Source organism: Rhodamnia argentea, chromosome 2 (assembly GCF_020921035.1).
Source record: "Rhodamnia argentea isolate NSW1041297 chromosome 2, ASM2092103v1, whole genome shotgun sequence".
Classification (NCBI taxonomy): domain Eukaryota; kingdom Viridiplantae; phylum Streptophyta; class Magnoliopsida; order Myrtales; family Myrtaceae; genus Rhodamnia; species Rhodamnia argentea.
In genome coordinates this window covers 17,115,129-17,131,631 of record NC_063151.1, presented here as the reverse complement: position 1 = coordinate 17,131,631, position 16,503 = coordinate 17,115,129, and the positions used below count along the sequence as shown (strand labels likewise).

The 16,503-nt window shown below is 37.4% G+C and overlaps 2 pseudogenes; both read right to left on the bottom strand.

The window, feature by feature from the left end:
* Window positions 1-2,146: 2,146 nt before the first annotated feature.
* On the bottom strand, window positions 2,147-8,858 carry LOC115727808 (annotated as a pseudogene).
* Window positions 8,859-12,453: 3,595 nt separating this feature from the next.
* Window positions 12,454-14,652, bottom strand: LOC125313875 (annotated as a pseudogene).
* Between the last annotated feature and the right edge of the window lie 1,851 nt (window positions 14,653-16,503).

Genomic DNA, 16,503 nt, shown 5'->3' with positions numbered 1-16,503 from the left:
ACTACCGCGCGAGGCTTGACCTCACAAGCCCAAATCGGGGTCGGCGAGGTTGAGCCTCGCCCGGCCTTGGTGGGGCTCAACCTTGCCATCGTTGCCTCACTGTCGCCGAGTGAGGTCGAGCCCTGCCATGGCTGCACAAGGCTCGACCTCCCCAGCCTAGATTTGGGCTTGTGAGGTTGAGCCTCGCCAAGCCCCGGGCGGGCTCAACCTCGCCGTCGTTGCCTCGCCCGACGACGGCAAGGTCAACCCCTGCCATTGCCGGGCGAGGCTCGGCCTCTCCGGCCGCATCTCTAGTCGGTCGTCAATCGGCGACAGGCTAGGAGTTAGGGAGGGAGCGGAAAGGGAAAAAGAAAAGGAAAAAGAAAAAGAAAAGAAAAATTATAAAAATTATAAAAAATATTGAAATATTCGATCACGGGGCTAGCCGGTGTTTACGTCTGCGTCGGCGGGCCAAAATTCGCCGAATGGACTGAAATGGTGCAATTACAAAAGGTTTAGGACTAAATCGGCAAACAAAAAAAAAATTTAGGACTAAATTAATACAATTGCAATCGGTTAAGAACTTTTTTGATAATTTTCCAGATCCCATGACATTTAGCGTATCTTAAACAATAGGAAACCTCTTATTATCTCTTATGCTGGTGATAATATCAAATCAAATTGCTCAATTATCCTCTAAATCTGCTTAAATAAACCGATATTTCCAACTTGGCACCTCTTCCATCTATATATTTCGGCCAGTTTTAGTGTTCTGCGAGCCTGGCCAAATTTCATGCTCTTATGGGCTCAACTCAGTTGATTCAGTTGAACTCAGAGCCTCCTGCCACCAGTTTGTTAAGTCTTATTCCATATCTTATGGGCTTAATTAAATGCTCCTCCCGACCAAAAAGAAATATATATATTAAATGCTCCTAACATTTTTTTTTTTTTTGTGACCCAGGGAACCCCGCACGGCCGGTAGCCGGGGGTAAACCCTGGGAGTAACATGTGCTAGCCACCATACACATACCATCGATTAAGTCACCCTGCAACGCCCCTGGGATTCGAACACTCGACCTTTTGCAAGAGGAAGAGTGCGCGAACCAGCGGCCCCACCCAGGTGGGTGGTGAATGCTCCTAACATTTATGTGCAATTTAACTGATATTTTTGTTTAGGGTTGGGCCCGATTCCTAATATTTACAACATGAATGACTAAATATGCCGACAGCTTGCCGGCATATTCCCGAGTTGACAAGTGCGTCATCTGAAAAACCTCTTACTACTTTCTAACATTGCTAGAGTGGATATGTATTGCTTTTGCATGAATACCCTATGAAGTTCCGTTGCAAAAATGAATATCGTATTGTTCGGCTATTTTGCTCACCGAAGGAATTGTGAGCAGAAGAGCAGTTCGACTTTATCATATATGAAAGGAGCCAATGAAGTCTTTGACCCTCTTGACCAGTCATAAGACTCCTTTGCCAAGAAGCAAAGGTCCATTAAATTTTAAATGGTTCAGTGCAAGTGGAAGAATTCGTTGACGTGGACTTAGCCGATCAAAGGAGTTGACACACGTCTTATTCTTTGTATATTGCTAATGTAATACTTGACGTCCAACACACCATTTCGCCCAACTCATCGGTCCGGCAGGCTAAATTGACAAAGGTACTTATGGTGGAACAATTGAAAAATCATGGAGGCCGTTTTGCTATAAAAAAAAAAAAAAGGATGGTAGAGGATTGATTCTCAAATTTTGAAAGGATTAAAGAGCCACTGACGGCTTTGTCCCTAGGAAAAACAAATGCTGAGAAGTCGACAAATGACCGTTTTGTTGCGAAATCCACTTAGACTACAGTGATAGGTCATTGTACTTTAAGTTTGGTTCACTATGTGCTTCATTCTCATGGCACTACTCCGAGCTAAAACTCATACAATGAAGGTCGGTACGACTACCAGAGGGCTAAGCAGGCCCATAAGCAAAGCAGCCATTTTGCTTCCAAATGATGATGAAAGCTGCAAACCGTTACGACATATATTGAATGAGAAACTCCTTACAAAAGACTAACACAAGATGAACGAAGAGGGTTCTCATTTCTCGGAGTAACACACAAAGTGCGACTTTATTCAAGTTCTACACAGCATGGTAAAAACAATTGCAGTGACTCCTTACTCCGGAACAACAGGGTCCAGAAAAATCACCTTCGCTTGCCCCGAGCCTCGCCCCGAACCTTAGCAAATCCCTGAGCAACTTACCTTCTCCACTCGTGGAAGTAGGCCGGATCATCATCCTTTGTAGGTTCGGCGAACTAGTAAGCAGAAATTCCATCAATTTTAGCTCCAGCTCAATGTCCAAACTTCCGTCCATCGTTACTTCTTGCACTTGTTCTAGGCAACACGCGCGGTAGTCTTCCCAAAAGTTGGTTGTTGTCCCAATCCTTGTAGTCTGTTGATCCTCGACCCCATTCTGTGTTTTTTAACGATCAAAGAATAACTTTAACATATAGAGATGCGTAGAGAGAGAGCTTAATCTCTATCAAGAGAGGCAGAGAACTTGATTTGGCTTCCGCATATTATGATCTCTTTTATTTTGGCTGAAATGGATTATTAAACCGTCATTCTTTTGAGCTTGTATGCACATTCGATCACCATAGAGTGTAGATTAGCTCTCTTGTTCCTCAAATTAATGATCAAAAGCACCAAGGTAACAGGATGATCACCGAAATCAAATCACATCAAATTAGACCTAATACATAACTTAAAAATTGATACAAAGGAAGCAACGCTCTTCCGATACAGATTTATTTTTCTTCAAATGATTTCTCTAAAAATAAAAAAAATTCCTTGATTCAACTTATTATGATATGTGCTTCAAATTTTTTGCCTAAGTAAAAAAAATGTTGAGAAAAATCACCCATTTAACTAAATAAGATCCGTGATCATGGTTTCAACGACATACTAGATTAGTTCGTTAAAATCTAACCTCAAAGATCATCTTCACCTGGAAGTGTACTCGTTTCAACTGAGGAGATCTTATCTCCTTCTTCCTATTGAAGTCTATGCATATGAAGAGGTACTCCAAGTGACTAAGTGCATAAGGCAGCGTCTTTGGAACAGTTCCAACAGCCAAATACTGCACAAATCAACCAAAATCATATGTAAATAGATACCCATGATTTAGTAATAGGATGACATGTTTTCATTCATCACAAACATTATTTCACAATTTCAGGAAAAGCATGAAACAAAAATAGCTTGAACGGTGCGATCACACCGAATGTACCTTCAATGAGTAAATGCCAAGCTTGAGATTGTAAATTTGGGACAGATGTTAGAAGAATTTGTGCAGATTGCTCGAGTTGGCATTGCCGGGTCCACATTGGTTAGCAATATCATCAGAGAAAGCTATCCTAATTGACTTCAAACTGTTCATAACACCAAAAACGACATCTTGAAAAGCTCCTTCAACATCATGCCATTCGAGGTTGAGAGCTTCAATGTTAACTTGCGTAATCCCCTCTAGATTCTTCAAAATGAAAATTTTAGTAAGGGGCAGTTCTTCAAAATGAAACATTTTAGTAGAGGGCAGCAAGAAATCAGAGCCTCAAGCCCATCTGGAGACAACTCAACATATTGGAGATCCAAACTTTCCAAGTTCTTGAATCTTTCAAATGTCGAGGTGATTTTGACTGAACATCTATACAATTCTAAATTAATCAAGTGCTGGCAATTGAACAAGGAGGTGGGAATCTTGTAATTCTACCCGTCCCAGATATTCAACATGATTTCTTTGACTAAGATTCTGGATAGATGAAGAATCCAACGGCCAATGTCACTCATGGCACAAAATGCTTTGTGAGAGAGCTCGAACTTATGTATTGGGCCAGTGTGAAGCAAGAGGACCTTGTCAATTATCTTCACCAAGTTTTCATGAAGAGATGGTAGAAGAGAAGGAACTCCTTTGTCACTGGTATATTGGTCATCAAACACAATTTGTGGAAGAGAGGACCATTCGTACCTCCACTTTCTCAACAATTTACTAGTCCTAACTGCCTCCTTAATCGGTAAGTGCGATAGGATTTCGTCTATTAGGTTCTCCGGTAACTGGCTGATCCTGTTCAATGCAATCGTCATTCTTCTTCTCACTTGAGATACTAACAATAACGTATTGGAAATGGTTAGTCAAGTAAAATTTAAAAAAAAAAAAACACACAAAAAACACTAATGAGACTCTAAGTTTCAAAATGAGAAATATAAACTAATAAAAACATAGAACATACTAAATCGTAAATATATAAATGGATAACTACTCGAAATTGAAAAAAAAAATCTAATATCCTTACGTAATATCTGAGATAAGATGATAAGAAAATAAAGACAAATTTGTCATATATAATCTCAGGCACTTATGCAAAGTGCAGGAGTTCGCTGTCCCTCCACTTTTAGAGGACAGCTTAATTTCTAAATTTATGCAAAGAAAGTGTATTGTATATACACATCTTGGATGAGCATTTGTTATCTCATTATAAGTAAACCAACTCGGAAAAAGCGCATGAATGTATGTGATGGAACAATGATGACGAAAACACCTACGATGATCAGTTTGAAGCGAGAATTCGAGTTCAAATATGTTACTTAATATACCTTCGACGTAGATAATGCTTAGATCAGTCTTTTGTGTTGCGGACCTCCATCCAATATTTGTAAGCCAAAAGAACAATAGAGTGAATAAGAGAAGAATGAAACGCTAGATCACAATATGGCCATGTGAAGATTGTGGGACGTTACAAAAATGCTTCCTTCAAGCACAAAGATAGGCTTTTATATTCTCGCAACGCACCGTCAATCCCTTCATATTCTAGAGCGTATATCAATGTATCGTTAATTACACCGTGTCCACCATTTTGGCTCATTTACGACAGAACATTGAACCGCTCTTCTATGTCACATGAATAAACCAATGAGAATGCGAACCCTTCGATTTTGCAAGCTTTAGTGGTGAGGAATCGAGGAGGCAAACTGAGTAACCCAAGAGTTTCATTATTATGTGTAGATTAACACATAACTTAGGGAAGCAAATAATATGGGGAATTTTAGTATTTCGCATCCGAGAAGAATACGTCATCCCATGACTCTACCATCAAATATTCTAAAAATGAACTACTAACCCGACAATTTGACAAGATCGTCGGTTATTTCTGACCGCACGATCTCTCAATCAATAAGTGCTTTATGCAAAACATGCGGTGATGGTGTGTGAATCTACGGTTGAGATTATACCGTTCTTGATAGTACTATCGGGGAAGCATTTCCCTTCTGAAAATCAAGACTAAAGCTCAATTATTGCCTTCATTCGGTGTCACCGTTAGATCAGATAGGTCCCATGTGGGGCCCAACTCATGAAACTGTGAATGTGAGTTGGCTCACACGAACCGTGGTTTTTTTTTTTTTTTTTTTGGGAGTGTAACGTTTTGTTTACACGGGCTCTTTCGGATGTGTTGTGTGTAATTTGTATCTGATGCAAAAACAATATTTCCAATATTTATTTCAATTCTGGTGCTTATCTCTTGCCAATGACCAATAACAGATATTTTAAAATGAGGAATATTCTGAAAAGTATTCTTGATTTGCAAGTTTTTTGGGTTTCTTCGGGGTTATTTTTGTCTAGAAGGAATTTGATTATGTTTTCGTCCATTCGAATTGACCTTTCTGGTACGTGTGTAGTCACATAATTTCTCACTTAGGATTCTTGAAAATTTGACAATTTTTGACCTGATGCTAAATCTCATTGACATTCAACTTAAGGGTACAATTGGATTATGAAGATCCCTTTTTTTTTTTAATATACAACTTTTTTTCAATCCAATGGCCGGGTCCGAACACATCACACTTTCAAATCAAATTGTCCAACCTTAAGGCTGTCAAGAAATTTGTGTTTTTTTCATGATAAAATGATAGTTTCATAAAAATTCAATCACAAGATTTTCGATACTCTAAGGATCGTGTGAATTAGATTTACAACGACAAAGAGTGCAACTTCTTAGTATAAACGTGCATTTGGCTCATTTCCATATGGGCGGCAACCAACTCTAAACAATTTCGTCCTGATTTTTCATGAAAGGATTTATGTTGATCGGATGTCTCATGAAAAGTGTACAAACAATCAAATATTGGTCATATTTACATTCGACTTGTTTGAAATATCGCTATATCATATATGACACATATATTTAAAAGCTCCATTTTTCTTTAAATTGAGTTAAAAATCGTAGGAGATGGATACAATTTTTCATTGAAATGAAGGTCCCTGAAGGGGCCAGAAGGTCAATCAGGGCATAAGAAAAGCAACCACTATGCTTCCAAATTGATGATGAGAGTTGCAAACCGCTAAACATAAATGGAATTAAGAACGCCTTACAATTGACTTAACAGAAGATGAAAGAAGAGGATTCTCATTTTTCTGGGTCATACACAAACTCTGCGTCACAGTTGATTCAAGTTCCAATCAGCCTAGTAAGACATTGCGGTTCCTGTTAATCCCATGTGTGATTCAATCTTAATGTGGGCCAGCTTCCGGATCAACAGAGTCAAGAAATATCACCTCCGCTTGGGCCGAGGCTCGTCGGAAACGCAGCAACTCCCTGAGCAACTTGCCTTCTCCACTCGTGGAATTAGGCTTGATCGTCATCGTTCGTAGATTCGGCGAACTGGCAAGAAGAAACTTCATCATTTCCTGCTCTGGCTTACTACCTGAAATTCCACCCATCGATACAACTTGTAGGTTTTTCAGGCAACACGCCTGGTGGTCTTCCCAAAAATCGGCCATTGTCCCAATCCAAGTAGTCTGTTGATTCTCAGCACGAGTCTGTTTTTGATGATCAAAGAGCAGCTTTAACATCACGATGCGTAGAGAGAGAGCTTAATCCATTCGTTTATTCGAGAGAGCATAGTACTTGATTTATCTATTTCCTTTTATGACCGCCGAATTGCGATATCTTTCTTTTTCGGGTGAACCGGATTATTATACCATCATCTATTCTGAGAATGTATAATATAGTGGCTGTAAAATATAGATTAGCTCTCTTTTTCATCAAATTCAATGATTAAAAGCACCAAGGTAATACGATAATCAAATGATATTATTTCCAACATATATTCTAAAACCGATACAAAGGAAGCATCAATCTTCTGATACCCATTTATCTTTCTTTAAATCATGAACATTTTCGCTAAAAAGAAAAGGTTTCATCAATTTGTTACATTGCGATTTGTTATAGCATACAATTTAATTAGTAGTATCGATTTAGACTATAGTGATAGAGCATTGGACTTTAAGTTTGACTCAATATTTGCTAAAAGCAATTCGCCAATTAAAGAAAATTTGTGAAGAAGACCACACAAATACCTAAATAAGATCAGCGATAATAGTTTCGAAGAAATACCAGATTAGTCCGCTGAACACTAATCTCAATGATTATACTCACCAGAAGGTCAACATGTTTCAACCGAGGAGAGCTTCTGATCAGGCACATGAAAGTCAAAATCTCCTCCACTCTATTGAAGTCTATGCATAAGAAGAGGTACTTCAAATGAACGAGTTCATTAGGCAGTGTCTGTGGAACATTTCCAGCGGCCAAATACTACAGGAATCAGCCAAAATCAAGTGTCAATATATACTTCATGGAAAATCAAAGATTTGGAAAATATTTTCCAAAAATGATAGTGAACAGAGTCCTAACAAACTTCAGAATTTATGCCCTTTAAAGTTACCTTTAGTGAGTAATTTTTAAGCGTGAGACGCCGAATTTTTGGTAGGTTTCGGAAGAATTTGTGCAAATTGCTCAAGTTGTCATTGCCGGGTCCATGTTTGTTGGCAATATCATCACAGAAAGCTATTGTGACCGACTTCAAATGATTCATCACACCCAAAGTGACATCCTGAAAACCTCCATGCAGAAGAAGCCACTCAAGGTTGCCAGCTTCGACAATAATTTGCTCAATCCTTTCTGAGTTCACCAACATCAAATGTCTTAGGTGGGGGCAGCGAGAAATCAAGGCCTTGAGCTCGTCCGAAGACACCTTAACTTGCAAAAAAGACAAAGTTCGCAAGTTTTTGAATCCTTCAAATGTCGATGGAATTTTCACCACACAATGGAGGAGATCCAAATGAATCAAGTCTTGACAACTGAATAAGGTGATGGGAATCTTGTAATAGTACCCTTTCCAGATACGGAGTGTAATTTCTTTAAGGGGGATTCTAGAGAGATGGAGAATCCAGTGGTCAATGTTACTCGTGGCACAAAATCCCTTGTGAGAGAGCGTGAAATTCTCCATTGGGCCAGTATGAAGCAAGAGGACCTCGTCAATGATCTTCACCAAGTTGTCATTTAGAGATGGTTGAAGAGAAGAAACTCCTGTCTCCCTGGTACATTTTTCATCAAACACAAGCCGTGGAATAGAGGACCATTTGTACCTCCACTTTCTGGACAAAATACTGGTCCTCACTGCGTCCTTAATCGGCAAGCGTGATAGGATTTGGTCCGTTAAGTGCTCTGGTAACTGGCTGATTTTATCCAACTCGTTCGTCATTCTTATTCTCACCTGCGGTGCTTTAAAATTTGAAACAAATATTTATGCATTGGAACCGGTTAGATGCAAATAAATCAAAAAACTCTAATGAAATTCTGAGTAGAAAATAAGAAACACGTAAACTAAGAAGAAAAGCGAACGTCCTAAATCTTGAATATAAATATTGATAACTACTAAAAATTGAAAAAAAAAATCCCTTAATATCATAACGTAATTGTTAAGCTAAATTTGGAGATACAAAGTAAGGATGGATTCGGTCAACCTTTGAGAGAGAGACAGAGAGACAGAGAGACAGAGAGTGCAGTGAAGTGGAGAGACAGGGAAACAAGGGAGGCCGGTTTGGCCTTTTAAAGATGAAAAATTCGAAAAGAGCCTAAGGGCAACCCCTTGTGTAAGAAGTTACTCACTTTATAACTCCTTCGTCAACAAGTTTTTTCATAGTGTCTTTTCCAACTCTGTCACCTTCTACTTATCTCCTACCATGTCTTCAAGAATAAGTTGTCTGTCTTTCTCTCAAAACTATTCATTGAGCTTCCATGGTGTACGGTGCGTGCCCTCCAACTTCAATTCTTCATCAATGTTGCTCCTAAAGGGGCGCCCCTCATCTCCCTAAAAGAGAGTTCTGGGACATCTAATCGGGAGATGCTTTCTGACAACGCGAAGATGCATAGGAGTTTAGTCGTCACTACAATATGTAGAATATGCATCATCTGTGTCTGTCATATTCTACAGATCAGCTTGAGGAAGTTTTAAAGCTTCATTTGTTTCTGCGAAAAAATAGATTGATTTGCAAAACATTTTCCTAAAAATGATCGCTTGTATCGCTTAAAATAGCTAATCAGTAAAAAATATTATAATTATGAATTGAGGTTATCACATGTCGATAACAACAAAAAATCGGTTACTTTTTTGTGCAAACAAAACTCCTACAAATTGAAACTTTCGGAACTTCTAAAAACCACATGAGTGCATTCATCGAAAGTGATCTTATGCAAGTATATGCAACAACAAAGGGAAAAATGGACAGAGATTATGAAGACAAGATTTACAAAGGTTCGGCCTTCAATTTGCCTACTCCCACTCTGCCAGCTTTAATAGCCCAATCAGACCATGTCGATTAGTATGAACAAGTATTGCACTACTTCCATGAAAAACATTCCGCCTTCAAAAAGACTAGTTTCTCTGTTGATGCCTCACAGAAGAAATAACCATTTTTTTCTGCTGATGCACCCACAACAGCATTAGAGCTCTCACGTTCTCCAATTATTGTACTTATTATAACTTTGATTTTCCAAGCTTTATTGGAGAGAAATCGTGGAGGCAAAATGAGTAACCCAAGAGTTTCATTAATATTTATAGATTGATACACAATTGTTCATATGCAGTATTTGAAGACAGACGTGAAATGATTGAGGACTTATATCGTGATGTTAAATTCAACCTTTTGGGGAGCATGTGGTATGTTTAGAAGCATGTCGTTGTTGTTTTTTTGGCCTTCTTTTCATTTAATGTAGTTCTTTTTTGGGTCAACATATAATTTAGTTAATCACTTAGGATTGCGAATTGCATTAGTGAACGAGCGGAAATGCTATGCCAATCAATCCAACGAATGCATTGATTGTGATAAATAAAATCTTTTGGCACAAGTAAATTCACAAACAAAAAAAATGAAATATCTACGAGTATCTGCTACGCACACATATATATACAGCACACATCTATATACTTATACATGTATATAGGACAAATAAAATTTCTAAGTTCTTGGATGTTTTCCATTGCAAATTATTTTCTTGAAAATAATCGCTTCATCAATTATCAAAATAAATAGATGAAAAAGATAATTGTTCACAAAAATTTTTAGACATAAATTTTTTTTCGATATGCTGAAAACATTTTTCATAACGATACAAATGATCATTTTTACTAAAATGTTTTTCAATTATTATTTTTCGTAAAACAAACAAAGCTGAATCTGATTTTTGTTGCTAGGGTTTTATGGCTTATCTATTGTTTAATGGGGAAAAGTCACTAAAAACCCTAAATTATGCCCACTATGACATATTTACCTCAAACTATTTTTGTGACACAAAAAACCTCTAACTTGTACCATGTGACACATTTACTCCAAACTTGTACTAATGTGACACATTTATTCCAAATTTTTTGTTGTGGCACCAAAAACCTTAAAGTTATATTCATGTGACAAATTTACCTCGTGTCACACAGGTATAAATTTGAGATTTTTTGTGTCACAAGAAAAATTTAGGGATAAATGTGCCACATGAGTCCAAGTTTGGGGTTTTTAGTGTCGCAAAATTTTGGGATAAATGTGTCTGTATTATTGAAGGTTTTTGATGATTTTTTCCCTAATTACTTAATAGTTTGACCAGATGTATAGTACTATTCTTTCTCCTTCTACTTTTTTTTTTGGGTTTTTTTAGCGACTTCCTAAAAGCATTTGAATAACTCATAAAGAGATCATTATTAGTAGAGCCACTACAAAAGGTGGAAAAATACTTGGCTTGGCTCTGTTTGTTTCACAAAAAATAACTTTCAAGAAAATATTTTCCGAATTTATCAGTATTTGGTTCAATAAAAATAAGCTAGTTAATGAAAACATTTTCCATCAATGGAAAAAACTCCTTCAAAAGTGAAAAATTATTTTTCTCTTTTTGAGAGAGGAAATTATTTTCCTCATCTTTCCTTCCTCATCTCTTTCACATTTCCTTTCTTTTTAATTATTTTTTACTTTCTTTTCATTTTTTATTTATTTTTTAAAAAATAGTTTTTTATTTTTTTATTTTCTCTTTTTATTTTATATTTTTTAATATTTTCCGTTTCCCTTCTTCTTCGAGTGGTCTCTAGCTATGGCCACGGTCGACGACTAGCCATAGGCAAGCAAGGCCAAGGCTCGCTAGATATGACTAGGCGAGAATTCGCCGACCTTGAACGAGGCCGGGCGTTGGCAAGGCTCAAGCTTGCTCGCGACCTGTTGCCACCTGTCACCATGGCCGACAACCAGCAGAAAAAGAGAAAAGAAAAAAAAATAAAAATAATTACAATTTTGATTTTTTAAAAAGATAAATAAAGTAAAAATTAAAAAATTAAAATGAGTGCACAGAGGAAAATCAAATCAGATTTTTCATACCAAATAGTGGATAATATTTTCTAGTTTATTAGCCAAACACTGAAAAATATTGTCATTTTCTTAGAAAAATGACTCGCTAGAAAACATTTTCCAGAAACGTTATATTTTCCTCAAAACAAATGAAGTTTAAATGTCCGTACGAATTTCCTTTTACTTCCTCTTCATTTTATGGTCTGTGTTTTCCTTTTTTTCCTTTCTTGGTGAATGGACGACTATTAAACTCTTCCAAGCAAACCCTGAATTTAGTTCCCTCTAACTTTAAAAAGATGGATCTTCACGGCGCTTCTACATTCAATTCCAATATCACATGACTCTACAACCAAATATGCCAATTTTGTAAATCGTGATTGAAGCTCGGTCATTGGCTTCATGCGATGGCAATATGTTAGATGAGTCCGACGCAAGGCCTATATCATCCCACGCGAATTTGAGTTGGCTCACATGCATCGAGATTATACTTGACAGTTCCTCTCTATATTAATAGAGCCAGTATAGTAATCCCAATTTAAGCCATAGAATGGATTTAGAGAAGATAAATTGTTACCAGAGCTTTCATGAGTACAACCAACTCGGCCACCATCATTGTTAACAGCATGTAAGGGATACTCATAAACCCATGGATGATCAGCACATACGTAAGAATTTCATATCCCTTTTGACACCGCTCACGAAGATAAGACACGTGAGGAATAGATACCAGTTCTTTGCAATACAATGCAACTCAAGCATATTCAACACAGCATAGCAAAACAATTGCAGTGACTGTTACTCCAATGTGTGATTCAATCTTAACGTGGGTTGGCTTCCGGATCAACAGGATCAGATAATGATCACCTCTGCTTGTGTTGAGGCTCGTCAGGACCGCAGCAACTCCCTGAGCAACTTGCATTCTCCACACTTGGAGTTAGGCCAGATCATCATCGTTTGTAGGTTCGGCAAGCTAGTAAGCATAAACTTCATCAATTCCAGCTCTGGCTCACTGTCAAAAATCCCACCCACCGATACAACTCGTACTTGTTCTAGGCAACTCGAACGGTGGTTTTCCCAAAAGTCGGCCATCGTCCCAATCCTTGTAGTCTATTGATCCGTGGCACGATTCTATATTTTTAACAATCAAAAAGTGACTTTACCGTGGGGATGCGTAGAGAGAGAGTGCTTAATCTGGTCATTTTATGAAAAGAAACAGAGCTCTTAATTTGTATATTTCCTCTATTATGATCCCCGTATTACGATTTTTTTTTCTATTTGATGAAAAGGATTATTATACCATGATTCATTTTTGGAATGCATAAATTTAATCACTATAAAGTATAGATTAGCTTTCTTTTTCCTCAAACCAATAATCCAGAAGCACCGAGGTAACATCATAATCACCGAAAATCAAATCAAATCAAATTTACCTAGTATATATTCTTGAACTTGATACAAAGAAGAAACACTCTTCCAATACCCGTTTATCTTTCATAACGATGAACAATTTTGAAAATGGGAAAGGATTCGTCCATTTATTTCAGTATGACATGTTATAGCATACGGCTTATTTAGCAAAATCCACTTGCACTACAGTGATAGGTCATTGTACTTTAAGTTTGCTTCACCATGTGCTTCAATTTTTTTGCCAACTGATAGAACATGTGAATAAATCACAAAAATAACTAAATGAGATCTGTGATAATAGTTTCAAAGAAGTACTAGATTAGTCCGCTAGATGCAAATGTCATTGATCGTACTCACCTGAAAGTCCATTTGTTTCAACTGAGGTGAGCTTCTAATTAGGCAAATAACAGTCAAAATCTCCTCCACACTATTGAAGTCTATGCATGTGAAGAGGTCATTCAAATGAAGTAGTTTATTAGGCGGCGTCTGCAGAACATTTCCAATAGCCAAATACTGCACAAATCAGCTAAAATCAAGTGTCAATAGATGCCAAGGTTTGTTAAAGAACCAACATATTTTCATCCCAAAAAAAAAATAATTGTCAATAGAGTCCTAACAAATTTTCAGAATTTGTACCTTCAGTGAGTAATTTCCAAGCTTGAGACTCTGAATTTCGGGCAGATTTCAGAAGAGTTTGTGCAAATTGCTCAAGTTGGCATTTCGGATTCATGTTTGTTAGCAATATCATCAAAGAAACCTAACTTGACCAACTTCAAACTGTTCATAACACTGAACGAAACATCTTGAAAAGCTCCTTGAACATCAAGCCACTCGAGGTTGCGAGCTTCAACGTTAACTTGCATAAGCCCATCTAGATTCCTCAAAATCAAACGTTTTAGTAGGGGGTGGCAAGAAATCATAGCCTCAAGCCTGTCTGGAGACAGCTCAACGTACTGAAGATCCAAACTTTCCAAGTGCTTGAATCTTTCGAACATCGATGGGACTTTCACCAAACATCTAAACAGTTCCAAATGTTTCAAGTTCTGACAATTAAATAAGGAGGTGAGAATCTCGTAAAGCTGCCCTTTCCAAATGTCGAGAATGATTTCTTTAACGGAGGCTCTAGATAAATGAAGAATCTAGTAGTCAATATCACTCGTAGCATAAAATTCTTTATGAGAGAACTTGAACTTCTGTTTTTGGCCAGTATGAAGCAAGAGGACCTTGTCAATTATTTTCACCAAGTTTTCACGCAGAGATGGTTAAGAGAAGAAATCCTTGGTACATTAGTCATCTAACACAAGTTGTGGAAGAGAGGACCATTTATACCTCCACTGTTTCGACAAAATACTAGTTCTGACTACGTCCTTAATCAGCAAGTGCGACAGGATTTGGTCCGTTAAGTGCCTTGGTAACTGTCTGATCTTGTCCAACTCATTCGTCATTCTTATTGTCACCTGCGATACTTTAGAATTTTAGACAAATAATGTCGCATTGGAAATGGTTAAACGCAGATAAATTGAAAAAAAAAATATAATTAGATTCTAACTATAAAATATGGAATTGAAAAGAATCTAATGAGATTCTAAGTATAAAATAAGAAATATTTAAACTATTTTACCAGTCACGTATAACTTGTCCCATATCGCTTTTGAAGAAAGGCAATCTGCAATGCTTTTATATTCAATAGAAGATAATGTCCGATAAAATAAATAAATCGCTTTAGCATCAAGTGCATCTCTTTTTTCCAATTCCATTGCAGATAGAGTAGTAGTGGGATTAGTATTGTTGTTGTTGCTGTTGTTGTCCCCTGCATTTGAATTTGAGCCGCTTGTTGTGTTTGTAAAGGGATCAACGTCTCTTTGTACATCTCATATCTGTGGATCTTGGCATCCGAGAAATGCCTTGAATTTGTTCTGCCAATCGTTGTACCCCTTTCCCTTGAAGTAAGGTGGGCAGTTGTTGCTTCATCCTTCAATCCAAATGGAAGAAAAATTGCTAGCCATGGAGATGTTAGCTCAGAAGTAATAACACTTCACAAAATATGAGCACCAGGCTCTAATACCAATTGTTATTGCTAGCGTTATCATCTAGAGGGGAGTGAATAGGTGATTACAAAAGATTTTAGAAATCAATGCGGAAATTCAAACATATAAGGTCAAAGCTTTGTTCAGATTAATATCACTAAACAAGATCTGCGGTGTCCTCGGATGCAGCAACGTGCACAATTCTACTATCACAGAATAATAGAGAGTTTAAAGGATAGAAAATTTGCACAGAGAATTTATAGTGGTTCGACATTATTCAAGCATACGTCCACTTCTTCATGCCGACGGCCAATCGGTTAGATTCCACTAGTAAATGGCTCATAAATTACAACTCAATGTAGCTCTTGAGTTGAAAGACTTCTCGCCTAACACTCACACACTTGAATGTTCTCCTCTAAGTATTATAGTATTTAGACCAAATGTATGTAAAGAATGTGAAGCTCTCTTGATCTTGGGATTTAGAATTATGCTCACTCGTCGTTTTTGCCCTTCAACCTTGAGGTCTCCTTTTATACTCTTTTACCTCCAACTACCCGTTGCAAGGCATCTAAAGGATTACTCTCCAAACTTTTCCGTTTTTGACGAGATTGTATACAAAAGATCTCGTAGCCGTTGAGGTTGATAAAGGAAAGAATTCCCCATTGGATCAAATCGCCCATACAATCATAATCCTGAATTTTCATAGATAAGAGTTCTTCATTAGGCAAGTCATCATCGTCTTCCTTAATCCAAGTCCTTGATTAATCTTCAAGATTGAGAATAATCAAGAATGATCTAGCTTGATTTGCTAGTCGTTGTGATAATGTAATATGTCAATTAAATCATCTAGAATATATCTCTTGGTAATCTGATTGTTGCGCATGAAATACCCTCTTGGAGCTTGAGCCTCCTTATAACGTTTGAGCTCCTCGCTCAATATCCGAGCCCTCTACAACGTCTGATTGATTTTGAAGTTGTTTTGTCAACTTCAAAATCAATTAGGATTTTTCCTAACAATTAGAACTTCAGTATCTTCGGGATAAGTATACCGTGAGTGCAATAACTTGTGTACGGCGTTCACTGGAGTACCTTAACTTTGAAAATGTTCATTTAAGTGCCATAACTTTCAAAAATCGTTCACTTGATTTCCACATCAGAGCAAAATCGTTCACTTAATTGCAACATCAACATTTTCTGGGGTGCCACGTCAGCTTTCCGGCTGTCACGTCAATATGTCACTCAAGTGAACGATTTTTGAAAGTTGGGCACTTAAGTGAACATTTCAAAAGTTATGGCACTTAAGTGAACGCCGTATAAAAGTTATGGCACTTCTAGTGTACTTTTCTCAGTAACTTCCTCATTTTGTGGACATCTGCAATGTA